The sequence below is a fragment of the Aythya marila genome (genome assembly GCF_965140915.1).
Source record: "Aythya marila genome assembly, chromosome: 8".
Lineage (NCBI taxonomy): Eukaryota > Metazoa > Chordata > Aves > Anseriformes > Anatidae > Aythya > Aythya marila.
Window position 1 is genome coordinate 32,283,902 of NC_139049.1, and position 24,836 is coordinate 32,308,737.

Genomic DNA, 24,836 nt, shown 5'->3' on the forward strand with positions numbered 1-24,836 from the left:
AATACTGCAGAGAGCTTTTCAAGACTCTGCATTCTCTCCTCCCACTTTCTTCCAAGATTTGTGCTGGAAAGGAATAGGAACTACATACAATGAGCAGAATTAAAAATAATGATAAAATAATGACAAGAATTCTTTGACAGGACATATTGCTAAAATTTTTCTAAAATAACCTAATAGGGAACTCAAACATCAATTCATTAACCAGAAGCAGCTGTCCAATAAAACCAGATTGTAATGGCATCAGTTACTGTTAAGGCAGCTTTACTGTAGCATCATTTCCCTTCAGAGTTTGCTATATTAAGTACATGGCATGTTTATTTTCTGAGATAGTTAATTTTTACATGCTTGAAAACTAAATTACACTCAATTTCAACTATTGGAAATGACTGGAGTGAAGATCCTTGCAAGTCAAAGCTGCTGCCAACTCTGTGACTATATACTTCATCACTTGCTTAGCTCTGTTTAAGGGTTTATCTCATTTCCATTTGTATTTTCCCAATGAAAGGAGTCTCGGCCTCCCTGGATGTCCCTGCAGGACTGGACTTGAACCAGCTCCTCACAGCCCTGGGTGGTCAGCACCAGACAGTGCCCGCAGCCCCCGCAGCCAAAGGGAGGTGGTCTCGGGTCTGTGGGCAGTGCTCCATCTCTGGAGGGGAAAAAACAATGAGAATAAGTCTTATGAAATCATTTGTTTTTTATGCTAAAGGACTTGCTTTTATTCCCAACAATTGTATTTGTTTATGACCACCAGTAGGAAGCTTCAAGCAGCTGAAGAAAAACTCGTGTGACCGCTCAGACCTCTGACATGTTACTTGGATTGCGCTGAAAGAAATGCTGGGCACAACAGGAGCCAACAAACCTACTCTTTTATGGACTGCAAACCCAACTTCCAAACCTGGCAGAAAAGGGCGATTTAGGTTTGTGTTTAGAGGAACTGCTAGCATCAATATGTGTAGATTAAGTCCTGTTTGGTCTACTTTGCAACTTTGCGTTTTCCAGCACTTTCTGTAACATTATATTCTGTAAAACATTGCATGTTCATTTCCTCTTCTCTGGCAAGATCACAGCCTGGCCTGAGCTAAACAACTGGTTTAAAAAAACAAACAAACAACAACAACAACAACAAAAAACACAGCACTGGAGCATGTTAATTAGTTAAAATGCTTTTGTGCTGCAAGAAGCAACACACACTGCATGCGAGTGATTCAGTACAGTTTTCAAAGACATATTTTTTAACCTTCATTTTCATTTTATTATTTAAGTGCCTTCAGCATTTCCACTTAGTCACCCTTTACAATGTCTCCTTGTTACAGGAAAATGACTTCTCTCTTAGCCTTTCAAACGATTAAATGCAGGGTCTCATTCCTCGGAAGTCAGCTGCATCTCTCGGGGTCTAATTGGAAGAGGAGCTGCGTTACCAGCACAGGGACTGCAGGGGCTGCCTGCTGCGGACAACGCGTATTTTGTCTAGTATCTACAGCACAACATCGCTTAATGCAATGTGTTTGTTTTTTAAGGCTACCCGAATCCTCAGTTTCTGTATACCTGTAACAACCACGCACTTTGGCATCAAGCTGACTCGTTGTTTCCCTGGTCCCCGCGATGCAGCCACACCGTTTTGTCTGCTCGCAGGGTGCGGGGAGGGCCCCTCCTGCACACGGCGGCTCTGGGTGCCGAACACCCACAGGCTGTCCTGTGTCAGAGAACTCGTGCCTGGGGGCTCTCAGAATCTTCATTCACATTCCTGGACCGCAGCACCAGTTTTCCATTTTTTTTCCAGTAAGGTTTGGGGACAGGAGGAAGAAGGAGGCAGGATGACAGTGCATTTTTCTGGTGATGCTGCGAGGAGGGTACTCGAGGGAAGGGCAGATTCCGTCTGTCAGAAGGGCTGGAGCACCGGCACAGGGCTGTCCGCCCCTCTCCAGCTATGCCCGGGGCTGCGCTGCCTGCATCCCCCCCGGCCCCGCTATGCCCGGCTCGGCCCCGGGGACGGGACGGCCGCCCCGGGAGGTGTCGGGGTGCCCGGGGAGGGGTCGGGCTGCCGGTGCCGTGGGGGGCCGGACCCGCACCCAGCGGTGCTTGTTAGCACTTGTTCCTGCAGGCGAGAGACGCAGCAGCTTGAAACAGTTAATTCACTTTCCATAATCATACTTCACATCACACAAGTCTGATTAGCATAAGGAAATGCAGAAGAAGTCAAAATGCAGAGGAAAAAAATTCTGAGAAACAGATTTTCTTTTCCCTCAGGAGTTAAAGAACAATAAAAAACCCACGACAACTATTCTGCAATCACCCCTGCACACAGTTTACTGTTCAGTAATAGTGCTCACAAATGTCGGCGATACATTTCATCTTTTTCTCTGGCACAGCTAAATTTCTTAATAGGATGTAAGCTCAAGTCCCAATAACAGATAAAACAGACTAACCATTTTTTTTTTCTTTGACACCCTTTCCAATTATATTTTAAAATCTTCTTTGGATTCATTATATTCTGTAATCCTGCCAATTTGCATCATTTACTACGATGCCTTCCCTTTGGAAGCAACAATCCCTTACACATTCACTGCTCTGTCAAATTTATAGAACGTGGAAATGTTCAGATAATCTTTCTGAAATGGTTTTCTAGGCATTTGGTAGCCCATTTTATTTTTCTTGTACTCAGCTGAGAGTGATCAGGAGGAAATATCAATAAAACGTCATTGCATAAAAGGATCTCAAAGAGGCTGCAATTATTTACTATCTAGGCTTCATTGTACTCACACCCTACCCCTGTTATGGGAAATTACCTCTGCTTTCATGTACACACTTCGATAAATGAAGTGCAGTAAATCAGAGACCTGAGAACGACACTGGCTGTGTCTTGCATAGCACAGGCCAGTTAATAAAGATCACTCTGTTCTAATTGCAGAAGATTTCATGCAGCTTCATAACCCATAGTTCCAGATACACCACCTATGAGATGTGAAAATCAAAATTTTATTTTATTGAGCTACTGTTGCAATGCAGCCATAGCAATTAATGACTCACAAAACAGCAATATTAATTTACTGTTGATGGCTACTACCAACCCTTACTGTTTAAGGTTAAAATCAAATTAAACACCTTAATAGATTGGAAAGAAAAATTTAAAATGCTATTGACAGGCTGCAAGTTCTGTAATGCCAAACATAAATTATGGGCATGACCTCTTTCTCTTTTTATTAATTCAATACTGTGCCCAAAATACAATACTGGTAAACATTTCAAAAATCACTTCAAGGCAAATACTGAATGGGCTGCTATGGAGATAAGAGTCAAGAAAGCAACTGACAGCTGCATCTTTCAGGCTCAGTGTGGCTTATGCCAAATTCCATGTACTGTGTTTTAATTGAACCTAGCTCACGTTTCATACATTTTATTAACGTTCCCACTAAACTACTGGAGTGTAGCAGCCAATCACAAACTAGATGAAATATTTACTCTGTGCTTCAGGGATTGAGAACTGGAAAGACAACACTTTATTCCGCTCATGCAGCTCACCCCAGCCCTTCCCACCCTTAGATGCCACAGTACATGAGGAATGGGGCAAAACCCCAAATCAAAACGTGCTTCTGCTCATGTGCTGCAAGGAAAAGCTTGTGAGCAGAGCCTTCAGCCCCCCTCTCCAGGGCAATGGGAAGAAGGTGGTATGAAAAACTCTTCTCGTGGGTTAGTAGCATTTTTTCAGGTGGCAGCTGCTAAAGCACAACCTGTTGCTAAAGCCTGTGCAGGGGCACCAGGTGCCTCTGAGGGGTGAGCACTGGAAGCTCCTGGGCTGAGCAGAGCAGGAGGAGCTCAGACACCACGGGCACAGCACAGGGTGGAGGCCAAGGGCCATGGATGCAGCAGCTCTTCATCAGCCTCTCACTTCGTGCCACCATCCCAGGAGGACAAATTAACCCCATATGAGGGGGCACCACCTCTGTACCCAGGAATGCCCATGCCTCTCTTTCAAGGACCAGATTTCCAAGCACATGTGATTTTCTTCCAATAACTGGAGCTGGAGCCCCACTGGAAACACCAAGTGTCAGGGGGAGAACTGCAGGTCAGGGGGACTGCAGGCAGATGGTCAAATAAAAGGGAGAGAAGAGGAGAAGAAATTATTTCTGTAAAAGGACTGTGGGTGCCAAAAAAAAGTCCCTACATGACTTATGCCATCATTGCTACAGACAGTGTCTGTTAGCTGTGTGTGAAGCCGGTGCTTTTCCCCAGAGGGTGCTGCCGTGACAGGGAGCCCTGGTCCCCAGCCCTGCCCTGCCGAGCGGCCGCTGCACCAGGAGGGCTCCAGCCTCGCTGTGGCCACCCCGCGTGGCCTGAAGGCCCCGCCACGCCTGTTTTCAGAAAAAAGAAATGTCCTTAAAGAAAAAATAGACTTCTGTGTTAAACCATGACAGCCAAAGCGGTCATTCTTCTCACAAAATGAAGACAAACCAGGGAGACTGCTCTTCTCCCCAGCAGGAGCAGAAAAGGGAGCTGGCCCTCCCTGGGTGCGCCAGAAAGGTGGCTCAGGCCTGTGGGCTGTAGAGACCTTCCCCTGCAGCAGGTGAAAGGGCCCCTGATAACACCCTCGTGCCTCAAAACAGTGAGCCCTGTGCCAGCACAGACATTGCTGTCAACAAGTACTGCCATCACTTGTATTTCTTTCACATGGCAAGAAATGATCACAGACTATTTAGGAAAAAGGCGACTTCTGGCAGGCTGTATTTCGCAGGGGCAGAGCAGGTGAGCACACAGGCGAGAGGGGACCTCTCCTAGTGACCACGTGCACTCACTGCTGCGCCCACAGCCTGCCACGACCAGCACAGGATGGCACCACGGCCGGCCCGACCCTTGCCAGGAGCACCAGCCATCCCCGGCACCCTGCCAGCCGTGCTGCACGTCCTGCACCACCACAGGGAGATGGATTGCCATATCCCTGGGACGGGGTCATGGTGCAAACACATACAACAGATGGGCACGACAAACGTGGCAAAACAGATGATCACAATTAGTATAGCAAGCAGTGGTCTGTCAAGAAACGCTACCCAAAAACTTCAAACTAAAAAAAATGACTGTAGCAATATTGCCGTGGGGACGATTGATTTGGGAGTCCTTTTAGCTCCTTCCCATTTCTCCCTCTTTTCTCCCCCATCCACCTACAATTCTTGCAGTCAGGTACTTCTTGCCTTTCATGAAGCCATTGTTTCCAGTGAGTGCCCAGCCCCCTTCCCCTCATCATCCCTGAGTAGGTAACTGGAAATGTAGATAATTATAGGAAAAGGTTTTCAAACACACACATTTCCTAACTGACACATGCTCAGCTCTTGATGTGTTCTGTGCCTGTTCTCATTAAATTTTATACACAGCAAACCTGAACAAAAAGCTTGTGCAGTGTTAGGGAACAATGATTCCTTTTTGCAAGTAAAGAGGAGATTTATGGAGAAAATCACTTGAATCTGACAGTCACTGACATCAGTGCTTAGTTCATGAAAAGTGAGTGGGACCTGATGGATCCCTCTTCTTTTCATCAGAAAGCTGCTGTTTTTCTTGTCTTGGCTTAGAGTGGGAAGTGAATAATGAGCATGTTGATGATTAAAAAAAATCTTACCTTTTACTTTAGCCAAAATTCTTTGCACTTGTGACATGAATCATTAAAAAATTCTGATTACATACCCCAAAGCATTTCATTAAAGAATATTTTTTCAAGCACCTTTTCTGAAAAAAAAAAAAAAAAAAAGAAAGAAAAAATCCATTCTGTGAGAACAGCAGCCACAGTAGGGGAACACAAAAGAGCCTGATTTTGAAAAGGTGACCTCCTCCTGTGCCCAGGCGACGTGAAGCATGCACACCTGCGCGCACGCTCACCATGCATCATCACTGGCACACAAACGGGAGCTACATTTATAACTAGCAATACACTGTTTGTCCAAAAAGGTACTCACTCACATTTAATGCCTGCCTGATGCATGATCTTCCCTCCTTCCATTAACAATCTCTCTCTTTCAGCACAGTGCAGAGAGAGCTTGCAAGCCAGGACTATGAGCAAGGAAATTGCCTCTAACAAATCTTCTTCTTCAAAATAGAGTACCTGAAGATTACACTTCCAAATGCCACCTCAGTGAGAAACACTGCTCAATTTTCTAGGTGTGTTAGAGTTTTATTTCAACTTCTTCTGAAGCATCAGTTAGAGCCCTGACAGGAGGCAGCAACTGCTTTGCTAAGCTATAGATGTGCCCTATGGACAGTCCTTTCTTCACAAATAGATGGTGGAATAGACACAGGAACCTAATGCTTTCTAATGATCCTTCCAGCCTTGTCCCAATTAAATAAAGGTCAGCTCCAGAGGCCAGACAGGTAGAGGCTGAATGAGAAGACAAATCAAAGCACTCTGTTTTCAGCATGCTGATTCCTCCCCATTTATTTCTGTCTGGTTTCCAAGCAATTCACTCAGAGCATGGACAGAAAGACAGCCACATAAAAACTGAGTGGTTAGAACAATACCAGGGAAGGTTTATCTTACTTAGTTATGTTTTCTGAATTAATTCCTATAAATGTCTTTTTCAAGGGGAGCTCCTTTTTCTTCTGTCACGTGGAAAATATGTGCATATACAAATTGAATTTTTGAAATTAATTTGAATTTTTGTTAAATGACATTGCAGCAAAAATAAACTGCTCCAGTACTTTCCTGGGTGGATTTAACTTAAGCTCAGAATACTAGATCACCTTTAAAATCTACCTAAAACTGTTGCTTCCTAATAACCTCTTTCCAAGTCAGTCCAAGCTGGACACTCCAGATCATCAGGACCACGTGGGTTATGAGCATTAGTTTATAAAGTCAAAGCAATCCCAACACATAGAGAAGAAAGCAAAGAGGAAGGAAGATATCAATTATGGTCACTGTCTGCTACCAAATCCCACATACACATGTATGGCTGCACCAATAGCCACCATCTCTTGGACTAACTTGTGTAACATTTGGGGACTTTAATGAGGTTAAAGGGAGATTTGGGGATGTCCCCAGGACAGCTCTTTGACCTTTACAGCAACCACATACAATAAATAGCGCAGGCCCCATGTCACTGCTTGGTTCCACGGGATGGACTGTGGGGCATGCCGCTGCCGTGGCCAGCTGGCCTCAGGCACCCAGCAAAGCACTGGGGGCCTGCAGAGAGGGGGGCTCCCTGGCAGGCTTACCATTCCTTTGTGCTGCAGATAGCTGTAAAGTCACGCAACAGAAATAAATCACTCTTCTTGTATAGTGTCGATTCTTTTAACTTCTCTGGATCAGTACCTTGATTTCAGAGTCACTTGAATTATTTAAAACTTGAATTGAGGGAATCACTTCTTTCGGTTACAGTATATTTCAGTGGTATTGTCTTTAAATCAAACCTGCTTGTGTCATTTATTCATTTTACCATAAAATAATATATTCAGTTGTATATACAACTCCACTTTGCATCTATACATTTGTGTAGAGATCCTTCTCCAGAGAGCCTTAATTTGCCTGTAAGGCATGAGCAAATGCTGTGCACTGTAAGCTGAAGAGGTGACTTGGAGTGCATGAGCAGCCTCCTGCAACCAGGAGCCCTTGCAGACACTTCCAGGCATCACCACCTTACACGCACTGCTCAGCACAGACCCCAGCACCCCCAGGAGGACGGGGCTGTGCCCAGCAGCTACAGCATCCGTTAAAGAGTGGAGCAATTTCTCCTGTCCCTCTCACCAGGCCCCATCTGCTAAAAAATAATTAGCCTCTGTCCTGTTACCTTGAAAGAAAAAAACAGTCCCACTTCATCAGTAGTGAGAGACTGTGGTTAATTGGTATTTTCCTTTGGTTGTACATGAGAAGCTTTTTGAATGATTTTTGTGAAATATTTTAGCTCAACCAGGAGAGAGAATGTATAATTTATTTTGTTACTTGATAGAATTAGTTGTTCTTAGCTTGCTCTGGCAGTATAAATTGTGAATGCAATATTTTCTAAAGTGTCCTTTCTCTATGAGATTAGTAAATTTAATTTCAAATTCTGTATTCACAACTAGTGCACTGGCTGAAGGCAAGCTGTAGAACAGATGACAAAGGTTATTACATTTTTTAAATTATATTTTAAAGATGTTTAATAACTGTGGAGAAAAGACTTATGAAAATGGAAATTGTCAGATTAAAGAACAAGTTACACAGTTCTTTTAAAAACGTAAAGTTATTTTTCCTATCACTCCTTAAAGGAACAAGGTCTTTTTCTCAAGACCAAAACCCCCAACTAAAACCAGGGTTTATCTGAACTCACAAGTATACTTTAGAAATGTATTCTAAATGCAGATACAAAACAAAATATATATTGATGGTCAGCAATTTCCAAATATAGTTTTAAGACTTTTGATCATCATGAACATTAAAATTCAACTCGAGTTCAAAAACATGTGTGATGTTTTCCTGACTTGTGGTCAACCCAAGAGTTAAGCTCCTAGGGTTAAGTTCTGCCTTGGTCTTGAGGCAGTGTTGCAAACATGAACAAAAATCAGCTCCACAGGGGGAATTTACAGCTTGATCATGCAATTTCAAAATAAGTGGAAGCTTTCTGTGAGTATGAATTGGAGTAAGACTGAGCCTGTGGGGGTTTCTGTACATAACGTAGAACCCACCCACTCCTCTGCAGGCTTCTGGTGCTCCTGAAAAGAGCAAATTCTAGTGAAAGCTGGTGGGTTTTGCTGAGTCAGCAGGTGCAACTGAAAACACACAAGAATAGATGCTGCTTCAGAAGGCAACTTGCTGGTTTTCACCTTAGTTTCAAAACGCTTTCCTCTTGCCTTTGAGAATAAACGGTAACAGGGAGTAAGTGATAACAGGAACCCTTAGCTTCCCCAGCAGAGGCGATCTAATAAAGCACACATTGCTGATGTTGGGCTAACTGAGGGTATGCGGGAGCTCGGCTTGCACCCCCAGACATAACACACACCCCACCAGCAGCCCCCACATCCCCAGCTCTGAGCACTTCACAAGTCTTGCTGGAGCCACGTGCTCAGTGAGGAGGCCTTTGTTCCCATTACTGCTGGTCTTATAGCCTACAAGAGAAACAAAACAAGTGTATTTTTTGATAATATCTTGGCTTAGAGATAATTGAGTACCCTTTATTATAAACTCTTCTGGTTTCTCAAAGGCCCCTAGAGTTTAATCATCCAACAGCCTCAGAGTTGTGCTTTGTAGCATATGAGTATCTGCTCAACACCCCCTGCTCCCCAAAAGTACCCTCCACATTCTGCAAACAAGATGACTAAAAAAAAAAAAAAACCCACACACACCAAAAAAACAAAACCAAAAAGGGACCTGCAAGAGCTCTTTACTGTGGATACATTTGATCTGCTCTCCTGGTCACTGCATGTGCCACTAGGTACTCCACTTATCCCAAGAGGAGGAAGGGTGGAACAATAGTGGAAATGGGATGTTTCAATCAAATCACAAGCAACTCTCTTTACTCTCCTAAAATTTAAAAGCTGCTATTTGAAGGGTGTTCTCTGAAGGAAAGCAGCTATTCAGATTAGAAAGTCAACCCAACCTATATCTGTAGAGCTAGTTAGAACATATCCCACATATTCCATAACCTTATAAATGGTACTTGGAAATTTACATAAATTTCCATTTTCTTGGTCTTTCAATTTTCTTACGGTACATGTTAAGCCTGAATTATCATTTCTACCTCTACCATTGTCTAAGCCAAATACTGCTATCAATAGATTCCGATAATTACCACTTTCTTTAATTGTTTGTGGGAGTAAGGTACAGCAAGTGGGATACTTTATTTTAAGTGTAATACAAAACATTTTATACTTGTCTGCACCTGACTCATAATAAGGTCATATGAAGGTTTTACAGCTATTCTCAATTAAGGAATAGCATTCACACCAACAGCTGCTTTTAGAACCCTGGACATGTTCATAGTTAGCATCTAGAGAGCAGCTGCACCACGGGAAGATGCGGCCCTGCTGCCAGGGGTGAAGGAGAGGTCCCTGTGCTCTGTCTGCCAAGGAAGAAGGCCTTGCCATCCTTGTGGGGACCACTCCATGCAAACAGGAAGGGAACAGGCAGGCTCCCTCACCCTGCACACCGTGGAAATTGAGCCTGAAGGAAGAGAGGCCGAGCTGATGGGCAGTCCAGCGCCCTGCCCAGCCTGGTTACCCCTGCTAGCCACACGCTGCTTCTCTCCGCAGAGGTTTCTTGCAAGGTCTCTCCTTGGCAGCCCCCAGACTTGCTCAGTCAACTACTGAATGAGGGGGACATTACGATGCTGTGCTGATTGCCTTGACAACTGAAAAGCCTCTTCACAGCACTCTACAAAGTCAGGCATATTTGATCTACTCACACGGCTGGTGCCGTGAAGAGGCGGCACCAGCAAACGGAGCAGCTGCAGCTGGGGTGGCCCCTGAGGACAGCGGGAGGGCTGCAGGAGGGCTGGGGGCAGTTCCTCTGCTTGGCATCCATGGATCAGGCAGTTTGTGGAGCTGTGCTGCAGCTTTAACCTTCATTAGGTCAAAGTGGTTTTTCCATGCAAACAAAAAATTAAAGTCTGTTTAGAAAAGAAAGAAATTTATATATATTTTTTTTCCTCCCCTTCAGAATCAACTGATTAAAGTTGTCTCTGAAATAAGAAATCCTGTAGTGAAGGTATGTCAGTTTTCTAAACAAGCTGGCAACACTGGGGTTCTTATGGCTATATAGTGCCATGTAGGCTTCCAGCAGGGCCACTCCAGGGACAGCATTGCTTGTCTGGGTCCCAGCTGGCCTCAGGAGGAGGAAACCCAAGCATGCATGGCTCAGCAGCCTGCCTCAAAGCCCAGAAAGAGGTATAGCAACATCAGCACAGTCTACTGAATCCAACTGAAAACAGGATAATTTACTTATTTAATTATTGGGTTACATTGTGCAAAAGACTTTTGTGGCTTGATTTTGGTTGTTGTGTACAGGAGGTTCTCAATTCAATAGTAAAATCATTGGTTTTTAAAAGTAATGAAGAAACCTGGGGGGAAAAGTTTGGACTTCATGATGATAAAAATGAAGTAATTACTATTCTGATTACTGATGGCTTCCTAGGAACCTCTGCTTGACATCATGCTCCCCATGCAGGCAGTCAGCAGCCCTACTTAGTAAATATATATCTGCACAGACTGAAACCATCAAAGCATTACTTCTTAAAGTGAAGGGAAGTTGAATTGTACTGGTGGGAACAAGCATGAGGAGAATTATTTTAAAATAAGTTTGTTAAAAGCCTAGAAAATCCATAATCAGGAAAGAGCTCTCAGCTAGAAGGAACATAATGAAATGCCATCTTTAATACCAATTAGAAATGGGAAAGTAATCAATAAGAAAAACTTCAGACATTACCACAGAAATCCTAGAAGAAATGTCTTTGAAGGAGGAAGAGTTCCAGATAGTTTGAATTTCACACCTCTAAAGGTCTGGTGATAAAAGCAACAAGAGTGTTTTGGGGGGTATGTTTTAACATACCAGGGATTTCAGTGATGGGAAAGCACCAGAACCACATCAGCATTTCAAATGGTCCAGCCAAATGACCCACATCACTTGTCATCAAATTAAGGCAGTGCATGCGATTCACTACATAATTAAATCCAAAGTGCTAAAAAGTCAAAAATATACCTAACACCGATCAGCACTGCTTTACAGGTTAAACAGCCCTGATTACATTTGATATTCTGTCTGGACGAAAAAAGAAACTGCATATACTTCATATTATTATGAAATTGCTCCGCATGAGGAGCTTTATAAATGAGATCCAAAAAACTGTTTTCGGCCCTGAATATGATGGAGGTAGGGAAATGTTATTACCGAGGATCCCCCGTGACCTCTCCTAGGTCTGATACAATTCAAAGTTTCCTTTAACAACTCGCAAGTGGCAATCAGCACCAGCAGGAGCACAGCAGCCTGCAGGCACCCACCAGCACTGCGCTGCTGCTCACCTCGGCCAGCCCTCCTCACAGCTCTGGCCCCACGCAAATGAGCCTTCCTGTCAGGGCTGTGAGGACAAAGAGGAGAAGAGATCCACAGAAATAACTCGAGACCTTAAGAAAACACGCAGGACAGTAACAGACCTAAAGAGCTCAGTAGGCTTTGGGGTTAGTATTGCTGAACAGAAAGGGGACTAGATTACAGCATCTGAATGCTTTCAAGAGAAAATACTGGGTACTACAGTGCCCCGTGAAAAACGTAGCAAAGGAAACTGCTGGAAGTCAAGGCCAGACAAACAAATCCCTAGGAAAGTTAGCAGCTGTTCCTTATCCAGCACTAGGAGATGATCCACTGCTGGAGTGGTCCCAAAGGAAGCACCAAGTCCTCTTGGTCTCCTGAAAACAAAGTGAAGCAGGAGGTGAGGGAGAGCTCTGGCAAAGGTGCACAAGTGAAAGGCTGCCTGGGGCATAAAGATCCCAGCTGTATCAGAGGGCAGAGAGTACTGTTTGGCCACACAGAGGCTAACTCTGAAATTCAGACAAGGCATCCTGGCTCTGGCTGGAGAGAGGGAAGAGCTTGCTCAGTGCATCAGGAAATCACCTCAGTGCAGACTGCTGCTGCCTGCAGCACCTCTCTCCAACAGCAAGCTCTTCACACCTGCTTTCAGACTAGGTCCTGAACACAAAGGTTAAAACTCGGTCCCCAGTGAAGACACCTATATCTAGTACTGGCAAAGGGCATTGCTCTGTTAGGAATCAAATATTCCTCTAAAATAGACCAACCCAAGGCATCCATTTTGATTTTATTTTATTTTTTAAAATAATTGTTTTTTTCTCCCTAAACACTGGTATTATGTTAATTAAGAACCACCTCTATAATCAGCACTAGCTACCATCCACTTTCACCAGAGCCTTCCCTCCCCCGCCAAAAAAAAAAAAATAAAAAAATACACATTCTATTCATTGTTAGTTATAAAAATGTTTTCCACCTCCTAGTCTCAGAACTCACAATTATCGAAAACTTGTCAGTAAAGCAGAAAAAGACCGCTGCCTACAGGCAGATCCAGCACAGAAAACTCCAGCCCAGGAGAGGCATGTACTCACAGGTCATGAGAGCATGAAGCCATCCTCACACACAGCTAACCTCTCATCGCTGCTGATGTTTGGGCTGTTTTGCCTTTCAGCCCCTGTGCTCCCCTTGGGATGAGAGATGTACTCCATTCTGCAGACTATCATGCAGAGTTTCATGTGGCTGGTATCACAACAGCACTGTTTGCAACCCATTTCTTTTTCACATTACATTAGCAGCTCAGAATTGTGCGTGTCTGTTTTCCCCTGACAACAGCTGTTACTTGATTCCTGCAACTGGCTTGCTTCTTGCATCAGCCAAGCGTGGATAGGCATTGTGGACATAGAAAAGCATTATCACACTAGAATATACTTAGACCACCTTCAAAAGTTGATGTAAAAATAGTTCCACAACTTTAGATTCAAGTTTACATTTATTCATCTCATTGATTTTTTATAGCAATATTTTTATTAGGTGTTTTATAAAAAGCCTCCTACACATTTTCTCAGTGAAGTTTCCTTCGCATCATGAACAGAAGGTTCTGACTTGTTTTACTCTTTAAAAAGAACAGAATTTAGAGATAGCTTTAAACGCTTAGCCAACTTTAAAGGATTGCCCTAAGGTTTTGTAAAGCCTGTGAGAATATTAACACAAACAGTAAATAAATAAATGTTAGAAGGCTGACTTTCTCTTAAGTGTACCAATGGACTCATGAGTTAACAGGTACTGAGATATATCCAGTACTGCATGTTATCTTTAGTCTGTCTAAAGATGTGTTAGGCTTACATGGCAAGGTTTTGGTGGCTGGGGTGCTTAGCTATCTACCAGTGTGAAACCACCACAACTGGTAGGAGTTGTTGTTGGTTTGCTTTTTTAAAGTCCCCAGTACTTCTTAGCTTCAACAAGCTATTTCTATCAGTCCTTCTGCTCCCTGTCTTTCAGAAAGCCAGAAAACACAAATATGTTGCAAAGATTTGCAAAACACTCTGAAAACCCTGGTGTTTCTTGTTGAACATTTGACACAAGTTTCACCTCCACCTCTCCGCACACGTCCTGGAGTGGGCTGGTAATTAAGGACTGTGGCTTGTGTGTCTGCAGCACTCAAAGACTAAACATGCAGTCACCTCCATCTGTTGTAACTTCATGGAGGTCAAGCACCCACAGAACTCCTAATGTCCTCCTGAATACCTGGACTGACTACTCTTGATCACCTCCTGCCAAGCTCATCTTCTATTAATCAGCAGAAGGAGAAGGTGGTCACAGTCTGACCACACTTACTCTGTGCTGTGTTCCTCAAGTGATAAATTATCGCTGAGCAAATGCTCAAGATACACAAATTTCAAAAATGTAGGTTCAGACAATTTCTATTAATGGAGCAGTTCATTCAGTACAGGACTCATTACATACAGATTTTTACAGCTATATCTCACCAGTTACCAGCTTCTCATTTCCTTCAGAAAATACTCCATGCCAGCATATACCAGTCTCAGGAAACACAAGAAGTGTGTAATTAAATTCTCATTTGTGGTGTTGCTCCAGCTCTCCTCTCTAATTTATTACCACCCTGGGGTCCCGTGCAGGCTTTGCACTGTGGACGCCCACCTTCTGTTGTCCCCCCAGCTGAGAGGGGAGTGGCGGTTGCCCAAAACCTTTCCTATTGCTCTACCATCTGGTCAGGAAGATTTTATCTGCAAACAGGGGTGTACCATCCCATGCTTTTGTTTCAAGTTATAAGAAAAAAAAATGGCTTCTTTCAGAGCCTAATAATGGGTCTGGTTTTAAGTCTGCTAAGCGTAGAAGATGAACCAATTCTCAAAAAGGAGGCCTGAAACTGCCTTAACGTGATACAGAAAGGTCTTCCCTCAGAGTCTCCTGACGCAAAGCCCCAGATCACCACCCGGCCATGTCTCGTGCTAATGGAGACAGGGTGAGACCTGAAGAGGAGGTTCAACATGTTGGATATTTTGAAGCAACATACCCATGATGCTTCAAATCCTCACTACTCAAAAATCACACAAGCTACAGTGGTGAAAGTCCAAATTACCAGTAGAAGAATGCTATCAGCCTTTTTGCATGCAAACTAAAGGACATTAACTTCTGTTCAAGCCTAGACGACATTGGTTTTAACAGCATAGAAAGCATCCAGTTCTTCCAGTATCATATCCTTCTCATAAGCCAACTCTACATCTAGGAGTCTCCTGGATGCACAGAAACATTTATGCGTGACTCCATTATTCCTCTAACAACAAGATCAAGCATGGACTCCTCTTGGCATAACACATGTGAATACTCAGTGCATGCCATGAAATATTGAAGGATAATGTGGTGATAATAAGATGAATTTAGGAAACTAGAAATCCCCATAAGGAATGAGGTTGCAGCATCAAAGCTGGTTTCTCAGCCTGAGATTTCTGGAACTCCATCTTGGCTCTTATGGAAAAGTCTTAGAGTGAGTCAGCTTTTCCTGGTAATTACTGAGAGGTTTTGTGTTCCTGTAAGCAACGCCAATCTTCACAGGAATACACATGCTTTAATGCTGAAATACATTTGGAAACTATTATTATTGTTCCACCAAACAATAGATCCCCTGAGAAGCAAAACAACATTTTCTATTTACACATCTGTACAAACTGCTGTTTAAAGCAGGAAGGGCTGATTTGCTTGATACACAGGAGAATTGGTTAGTGCTCTTACTAACCCAAGTTGTACATCACCAGGGATTAATTTGTGTTATAAGAAAAAAGCAGGATTTGGCCTTTCATCAGAGTAAGAGCTAGAGCTGTCTTTATTCTTGCTGTAAGACTCCTTCTACAGCCCCATTGACCCTCTCCAGACCTTTGTACTCTTATTTTGTATTACTACTTCTTGGAAGCAGGGAAACTGCATGCTCCACAAAGCAAGCGTGGGAGTGAGTAGCACAGCTTGGAAGAGCAGCACTGTGATGGAGCTGCATGGATCGTGCCAGGAGGACAGCCTTCTGCAGGAGCCCCCTCCCGCTAACAACAGGCCAGGCTGCAAAGGGCACTGCTGGAAAGGAGGCAGGGAAAGACATCTCCACTATGGGTCCTCCACGTGGCCTGGGAGGACAGGTCAGCCTTGTTGATAAGCCACTTCCACGCCACTGCAGACAAGGCAAGAAGTCAGTATTCTGCAGCTCTTGATAATATAGCACTCACTGCAGGGACCTAGTCTTCCTCTTTTCCCCTTCCCATGCTGGGAGCGTCACCAGATGTACTCTTACAGAACTTGCTGGAAATAATACAGCAAAAAGAATACAGCAAAAACCCTACAGGCCAAATTTAAAGTGTCTCCAGAGTATTTCATTTTTAGGTCCAAACATACTCCAAGTATGACATTAAGTCAAGCTTGAACTGTAGCTACAGAACGACACAGTTTTAGTTTAATCCCAAAGAAGACCTCTATGGAGAAAGAACAGCATAGCTGGACAGAACCCATTAAGAAACCTGAGCGAAGCCTTCACCAGTTCACGTTCACCTCCTTCGGTGCCTGCCAGGCAGCTATAGCCCCACATCCTCCACATACTGCTTGTGCTGAGGTTCACCACACCATCATACAAACACCCCACCTCTTCCCCCAAGCTGCTCCCCTGCCTGTTCCCATAGCACATGCATCTCCTCAGCCTTACCCATTCATAGCCTCTTGGAGGAAAGCAGTTGATTTTCTCCAGCTGGTTGAAGCCAGGCTGCCTTGCAGATCCTTGCTCTCAGGAGAGCAGCTGTGAGCCTCCCTGCGCCTTGCTCCCCTCTGTGGCCAGCTGGCTGCTGCTGCCTTCCTTCCTGGGTGGGTGATGTTCCCCTGGGCCACAAGCAGCTTTTCCAAGCTAACTGCTCCTTAGCTGTGCAAGGGTAAGTGCAGTGTCTCTGTCTTCGTGATGCAAATATATTTGTGGTTTAGAGGAAGCATTCTTTATTTGCAAGGGCTTGCCTACACACTGCAGGTAAAAAGCTTGCAATCTTCTTCTTCTTATTATTATTATTTATTTATTTATTTATTTTTATGAAAGCAATACTTAAACATGGAGTTGCATTACTTGTTTTCCACATGTTGGTATTTTAGGACCACTTTCTTCAGTTCTTTCACCTAAGCAAGCTCAGGTAAGCTTCTAGATTTCTTAATTGCTATATGAATGCACAACTGGAACAGGCAGCACATCTTTCGAAGGGGTTTCGGTTACAGTTAGTGTTGTCTCATTCACATTCTCCTCCAACTGTGCTGTTCATGAAGGTGCAGATATGATATTATTTCACAGAAATTCATTGGGTAACTGAATAGTATCAGAGCATTGTAAAAAAGGTATGTATTTTACTTTCAAGCCAAGTTTCAAAAGCACCGTGTTCCTATATATCCTATCTTTCTTTTTCATATTTATGTCTTTCCTTTTGCATTTTCTCTTTGAATTATTATTGTAACTGAGACATGATTTACATTTAGTATAGTTGAGAACAATAAAATGCAACATTATGTTATACAAGGCTAATCTTTCCTTATAGAAATCTAATTCCAAGGAGTAGTGTGTATTCACTGGTATAATATGATCTGGGAAGGCAGATTGTTATATTTAAACAAGTCCCAGATAGGAATTTGTTATGGATGGCAATCCCTAAGCTGTTACACATACATTTGAAGCACATTTGTAATGATATCATTATGATCATGAAATGATGTTTAAGGAGTAGATGACATTCTGTTGACTGTGTTTTATTTTCCCTGGAATAATATGACTTCAATGTAACAAAACAAAATGACAACAAAAAAACACACACAAATAATTTCACCTCTTTATCTGTCTCTTGTGCTACCACATGCTGAAAGAATTGGCATCTACACATATTATAACTAAAACCACATGCTTTAAATTAAAACATAGTTTTTGAAATATGTTATGGAAATCCTATCAATTTGGGAATGCTAGATAAGTAAATTTAACATAGGGAAGAGCAGAAAACACATAGTGAGGTAATAATATACTGAAATGCACTTCTGAGAAGAATGCTAAGAATAAGTGACAGAGACAGAAGGGTGGTTCCAAGAGAAGATCATTAGCATGTTAATTCTGAGATCAAGCCAACCTTGACCCTGCCTTGTGCTCAAGCATGGGCTGAGATAGCACAGCATATTTTGCAGCTAAACAATAACTGACTCTTTTTATGGGAAAGCTGGAGAACCAAAAAAAGACAAATTTCTGCCAGGTTTACATTACTTGGATACTCTTCCCCACAGCCATTTATCTGGGAATGAGAATTGGAGGCAACTTGTCTTCATTTCCAGCCAGACGTGTTCCTACCAGGATCCTGGCTCTTTTCTGGGCTTGGCAGTGATGGAAATTACTTCAGGTCTCGTGGCATGCCCAGAATACCCACATAAATGTGCATGGACAAGGGTGTACTGGGAGACCTGATCGAAAGCCCCATGGTGCTGATCATTGTGGTGCAGCCCGGCAAGCAGTGCTCTGGCTTCGAGAATGGTAAATTATCCCAGGTTAGATAACTTGGCACCAGCCCAAAGTGGAACATAGGTTTAGGAGTTTGGAAATTGAGTGATTTTGGGTGGGGTCTCAGCACTGAAGCACAGACCTACCTTTAAAACCACTGAAATAGAAACAAACACTTTCCTTTCCCTTGGAGACTCTAAACAGAATTGAAAAATAAGCTGAACAAAGGACAAACCTGTTTTTTAAAAACAGCTTTCTTTGGAATTAACTGCACGCACCAGAGTATCTTTTTGATATTATAGCCCTGCTTTAGTGTGTGTGCATGGGGAAGTGAGGACAGGCAGCACTGGACCTTTGGTCTGAATGCTGTGAGATTTGTCACTGAAATCTCATGCAGAATCTTGCATCAATATAACTTTTTCCATTGTATATTCTGAAGCTGCAGTGTTGGCATGACAAAGCACCCACAATCTTAATGTCAAGCCATGGCTAGCCTACCCTTCAACATTAAAATGGATGAAATAGAAGTCAATTTTTCAGCTTCCAAAGAGTCTGTGGTAGGAGGGGAAATCATCTCCACTGTACTTGACTCTTCTTATCTCCTTTTTTCATTTTCAGAATGGCTGGAGAATTTAACATGTTTCTTGCTATCACTAGGTCCCCCAAAAGAGAGCAGAGGTGTTGCAGTGCAGCTGCGGGCATGTGACGGGCAGCAGCAGCCAGCCCCCAGGGTCTGCCCCACGTGGTGCTGCATCTGCCTTGGCGGGCCTGGGCAGAAGAGGTAAATACTCATCAATTCTGACTGAATCTTCCTAAATGATGGAGGTCGGTGCTTCCTGCAGCTGCTGTGCAGTGGTGTTGCTGCTGAAGATGTTACTCACTCAAATGAGAAGGGCTATGCTGGTTAACAGAAAGGTCAGGGTGGTGTTGCACAAATATTTGGGGAGACACAAATTCTGTCTTGATAATGTTGATATATGCTAAGAAATTTTGCATTAAAAGTGGTGGGATAACAAGGAAAATGGAGCCAAGTTTGTCCAATTTTTTTGTGTTATATTCTGCTGTTTACTGCTTCTTTCATCAAGAAAATGAGCAGTGTCTTAAACCCATAATCCAATCTGGCAACAACACAAATGCCTACATTTAGGGATGTTACTTTCTCATCTGTTTCAAGAGAGACTGGACATCATCTGATTTAATTGATCAGAGAGCTACTTTTCCATTATGTAAGTTAAAACTGCACACACAAATACTGGTTTCCTTTACCAATTGCTCCTATACCTGCACTCATCTGGAGGGACATGGGATGCTCAGGAGTCCTTGGAAGCAGTTCATGCCACACCAGAAAACTCATGTATCAGAATTAACCAAGTCCTGGGGTAGGTGGCTGCAGGTTCCTGTTAGCTCCATCACAAACTTTTTGTTCAGAGACATGGGGAGTGTGGAGGAGAGCAAGCAACATTCCTAAAAATCCAGCCTTACTATGGAAGAGGTAGCAAAGGAATAAGAGAAAAACAAGAAATAAATTGGAGATGGGATGTGATATACAGGGGCAGAAAGCCCTATTGCTTCTGCTGAAGCAGAGCATTCCCCTGCCTGGCACTGAGGATGCCCTCTACAGTGACCATGCGTGTCTCTCTTTCCTGATGGAGGTGAGTGTGTTGTGACAGAGTTCTGAAACAACTACAGTTTGGCTGTGGAAATACTGCAGGAAGAGGTTCATGCCTGAAGGTGCTTTCAGCAACGTATTAAAAGAAAAATACGTATTTTAAAGCATGAGAAAGAACAAAAATGCAGTTACATACAGAAGCAGGGTGCATTTTGTAGTAATCTTTTGTAGCTTGGCCCACAAGGAAATGGCCATTGTTACTATTAGTACAAGCACTTAAAAAGCCACTGTGTTCCTGTAAGTAAGGTGAAAAATAAAGCCATTAATTTTAGGGCAGCCTAATGGACTGCCAAAGGTGCCAGGTTAGTGCATTGCCTTTGCTGCTGAAGACCTTCCCTCTCTGCAGATGCTGAGAAATTCACCTTCTCTGAGCGAGCCTTCTTCTCTCTGAGGGGCCTTAAATCCCCCCCACATGTGGGCTCTTCTGCTGTTCCCAAGGAGCAGCCGAAATTCAGATTTTGTTCATACTTCTAAATATCTAAGAATTCATCAGAAAGGAGCTGCTCAACACAGAAACAGGGTGGAAAGTGCAGGGTAAGAGAAAGGAAGAAAAATGCTGTGCTCTGCCATCCCTGCAGACGTTGAGCTGTGGGACAGTGGGGGCAGCTCCGGGGTGGCAGGAGGAGCAGAAATAGCCCTGACATAGCAAGAGGGGTGTATGTAGAAGGAAGAAACATAAGCAGAGAGGAGAAACAGGAGGTAACAGCAGAAAGTCAGTTTGACCAGGCAGGGCTCACACATCAGCCCAGGTGAAGCACAGCCACATCCCATAAACAAATGGGCGCGGCTGGGGATGGGGAAACCTCAAAAATGGGGAATTGAAAGGATGATGAAAAGAGGAAGCTTTTGGTGAACTACGTACCGTAGGCAGCCAGCTAACACGCTGACATGACAACATTGTGATCGCACCCCAGTACATCACTCCCACTGAAACATAAGGAAAAACATAACAGGTGACCTGAAAATCCTTTGAAATATGGTAAACTAAACTAAAATGCATGACTGGGGATTAAGTGCTGACCTCGTGCCTTCGTGTGATACCTGATTTCTATAGAAACCAAGAAACTCAACTGGAGGCTTCCCAGGCAGGTTTGTTTCACTTAGCTGACCTGAATTCAGCCTAGAATTGTTGCTTTCAATTTACATTGTCTTTGTGTGCTTTATATATCAGTGAAACAGAAAACGTGGGACAAACTACATCTCCCATTAAAAATGGATGGGAGACTCATGAGTTCTCTCCAATGCCCACGAATCTGCTAATTGATGAGCATTGTGTTTGTCACAATACAAGCGCTGACAATGAGATGCACTGATGGTACAGCATTAACACGCAATAGCAGTGCGTGTCAGCATTGTATTACAAACCAGTAGACAGTGCCTTCATTGTCCCTTTTTCCATTGTTACTAGAGTCGTCCCTTTGTTTTTGTTCTGTTCCCAGACTTTTGCTCATTTTGGTTAATGATATCATGCTATGATACTATAAAGCTGGAAACATTTTAGTGCCAACCAATCATTTTTCAAGGGCTTACTTTTATTGTAAATTAGCTTGTTAGATTTGTAGAGCAGCCCAGTGTATGCACATTTGAAAGCAGAACAGAAAAGGTCTGCTGAAGTTATGATTAACCCATTGTGGTTCACAATGTGCGGTCTTGAAGGGTCAGCTCCACCAGTGTGGTGTTTGCGTACCAAAGATTCAGAGTTAAAGGCAAAAATCCACGTGGCTTCCTTGGAAGGAGACAGAGCCTTCTGAGGCAAATTACCCTGACCTTGCCACCTAAGTATCTGTTTCTGTAGTGATTCCTTTCAAATGCCTGACCAAAACATAATGATCCTAAAAAACAATATTTTTTCATGGGTAGTTTAAAACCGGTTGTGTCTTCTAAATTGCGGTTATTGCTGCCAGATTTGAACATCGGTAAGCACTTCTTTATTGCGCAGGTGATGGAGCACTGGGACAGGCTCCACAACCTCTCTGGACACCCTATTTCCTTGGAGATCTTCAAAAGCCTCCTGGATATGGTCCTGGACCTCCCCTATGGGTGGCCCTGCCTGAGAAGGGGTTGGAGCAGATGGACCCAGAAGTGCCTCCAAGCTCAACCATTCCATGATTTCAAAAGAACATATTTATAAATAAGAAGCAAAAACCTAAAATGCTTTCCATTTCAGAGTTACTTTTTTTTTTTTCACTGAAGATATTTTTTGCCTGTACAATTAATGCAATTTTGTGTAAAATTGATACAGTTTAGCAAAGCCAAATATTTCAGATATTACATTTTTGTTCATGTCAAAAGCCCTTTGTTCATTGAAAAAGCACTTAATGGAAATATTTTAATCAAAGCTTGAAAATATCAGATGTCTTCAATGAAAGGTCAGGCCTCCAGAGCAGAACGGGGAGCAAATAGCTCAGGAGGGTTAATTAGCAATGAAAGACTAAACAAAAGCTGGGAGTTTGAATGAGAGTCTCTGAAGGAGAAGAGACACTTAAGATACATTAATGGATTTTGAAAAACAGGACGGACTTTTTGTATAACGAAATCCCTGATGTGTTGGGATGAAGTTCCAGCTCATGCTAAACTGCACATTATTTAATGCAAATACAGCTTTGTGTTTATTCAGCTACTTACTTGTGTTCTAACAGGCTCCCTGGAGAGCCACCCAAAGATTCTCACGTTGGCCCTGCCATGCTGGCAGGGCATGGGATGCTGCGGGGGCACTGGGGGGCCACCTGACCCAGTGGCCTCCCCGAGCACCAGGACTGCCTTTAACTGCTCACACACACACACACACACACACACACACACACACACTCCTCCCCCTGACCAGCATGTAAGGGGACCCGCGGGAAGAGGGGCTGCTGCGGGGATGTCCCTTGGAACGCCATGGCAAGGATAACCCTGGAAAGCTCCCACCGCTCCCCCAGCATGAGGCTGTCACAGAGGCAGGATGCGGGGCTGTCCGGCCGAGGTACAGCCATCAGACCGAGGAGCTGTGCCATCACCCCCTGAAGTGCAGCCAACACTTCCTCGTGCACCTCACCATCCCTCAAAGGTCTTTCTGTAGAGGGCTTATGTAGAAATCATTAAAGATGAGAACTCCTTCAGATCCCCACCCTCTGTAGGAATCAGTAGGTCACCAGAGTGCTAAAGCTATTAAATATTTTGTCTGTGAACTTTTTCAAAGATTCTCAGTATATGTGAAGAACATGCTTAACTGGCCATGTCCAAAATAAGAGGCGCAGAAGCTGCCAGCAGCATCAGGGCAGGCATGCGAGCCAGTTGGGATGTAATATCAGACTTTCAAGTAAGAACAAACCTGCCATAGATATGTCTGACGTTCCCGATCCTGTCATACTGTACATCCAATTAACCTTTATTTACTGAGGAGTGATGACACTCTAATTTGATTGGCAGCACTGGTCCTGGCGCCAGTGGCTGGAGTTCAGAAACTCTGCTGGAAAATCATGCTTTATTAATACATCATTAGGCACTTTAAATGGATTCCAATGGTGTATGTCTAAGGAAGGAGATAATTCGGCATTTGTTAGTTACTGACAGAATACAGAATTGGAATTTATAGTGCAAGTCTTAATGTTAAAAAACCTAATGTGCCAGCAATTGAATTACAGTATCGTTTTGTAGCCAGCACATCAACTGCTCCTTTAGCAGGAGAAAGGGTGAATGCTAACGATGCTCCTCTGCTCAGACAGAGAGGCAAGAACACTGTAATGTAGTTACATCACCTAAATAAACCCGAATACAGACAAAGCAGCAGATATTTTTGTGAAATGCGTATGAAGTGTGTTTAGTCCACACCAGTGTTAGCTGAATGGCATCCCTTAGAGGAAAAGAATATAGCTGGCATTATTTTTTTTCTTTAATGAGCGCTCAGGCTTTTCCAGCCTGAACCATCTTCTCCAACTTAGAGTGAATTTTATCTATACATCTATATCCATACATATTTTAAGCAGCAAAAGGGTGGGTGTACTCCACATGATGTAACATATGCTTGCAGCATATCAATGACTAGATGACAGAGAACAGTTTCCTGACCAGAGATGCTCTACATCTTCATTCTGTCTTTTTTATGAACTCAGCAGAGATTTTGGTTCCCACATTTCTTCTCTCCTTTAATCGTGTTCCAGAAAAAAATACAGGACAAATAAAATGAGGCTATTCTGCTTTAATATAGAGACCAGTATACTGACTACTTGTTTGTGAGACAGGAAATTAAAAGAAACTTTTGTCTAGAATCAGTGGGTACAGGTATGACTGAAATGCCCTTCACGAATAAATTCATAGTACTCTCCTGTGTGACGGTGTTTAGGGTTTCTCCTGAGAATGCATTTCACAGTGATTAATGTGATTACTGGTAGAGTCTGGTGACGGCACCATGTCACTGAGCAGGTGGGAGGTAGCAAGCCCCAGCAGCATTGCAGCTGCAGCACTCTGCAAATACAGCAGAGCTGGGGACTCTGTCCTTTTCTTTTTTTTTTTTTTTTTAGAATTGAACATTTCTACCACAGCCTCTAAAACAACCTGTCCTCCCTCTCCTCCCTCAACCTCTGGGCACATGTAGGCTACCAGGCCAGGCACCCTGGGGTGCTCAGCATCTAATAACTGACCCTCCCCACAGCTCCCTAGCAGTGTGCTGAAAATTCATCTGGAGTAAACCTCAGGAGAAGATTTCCTCCTAC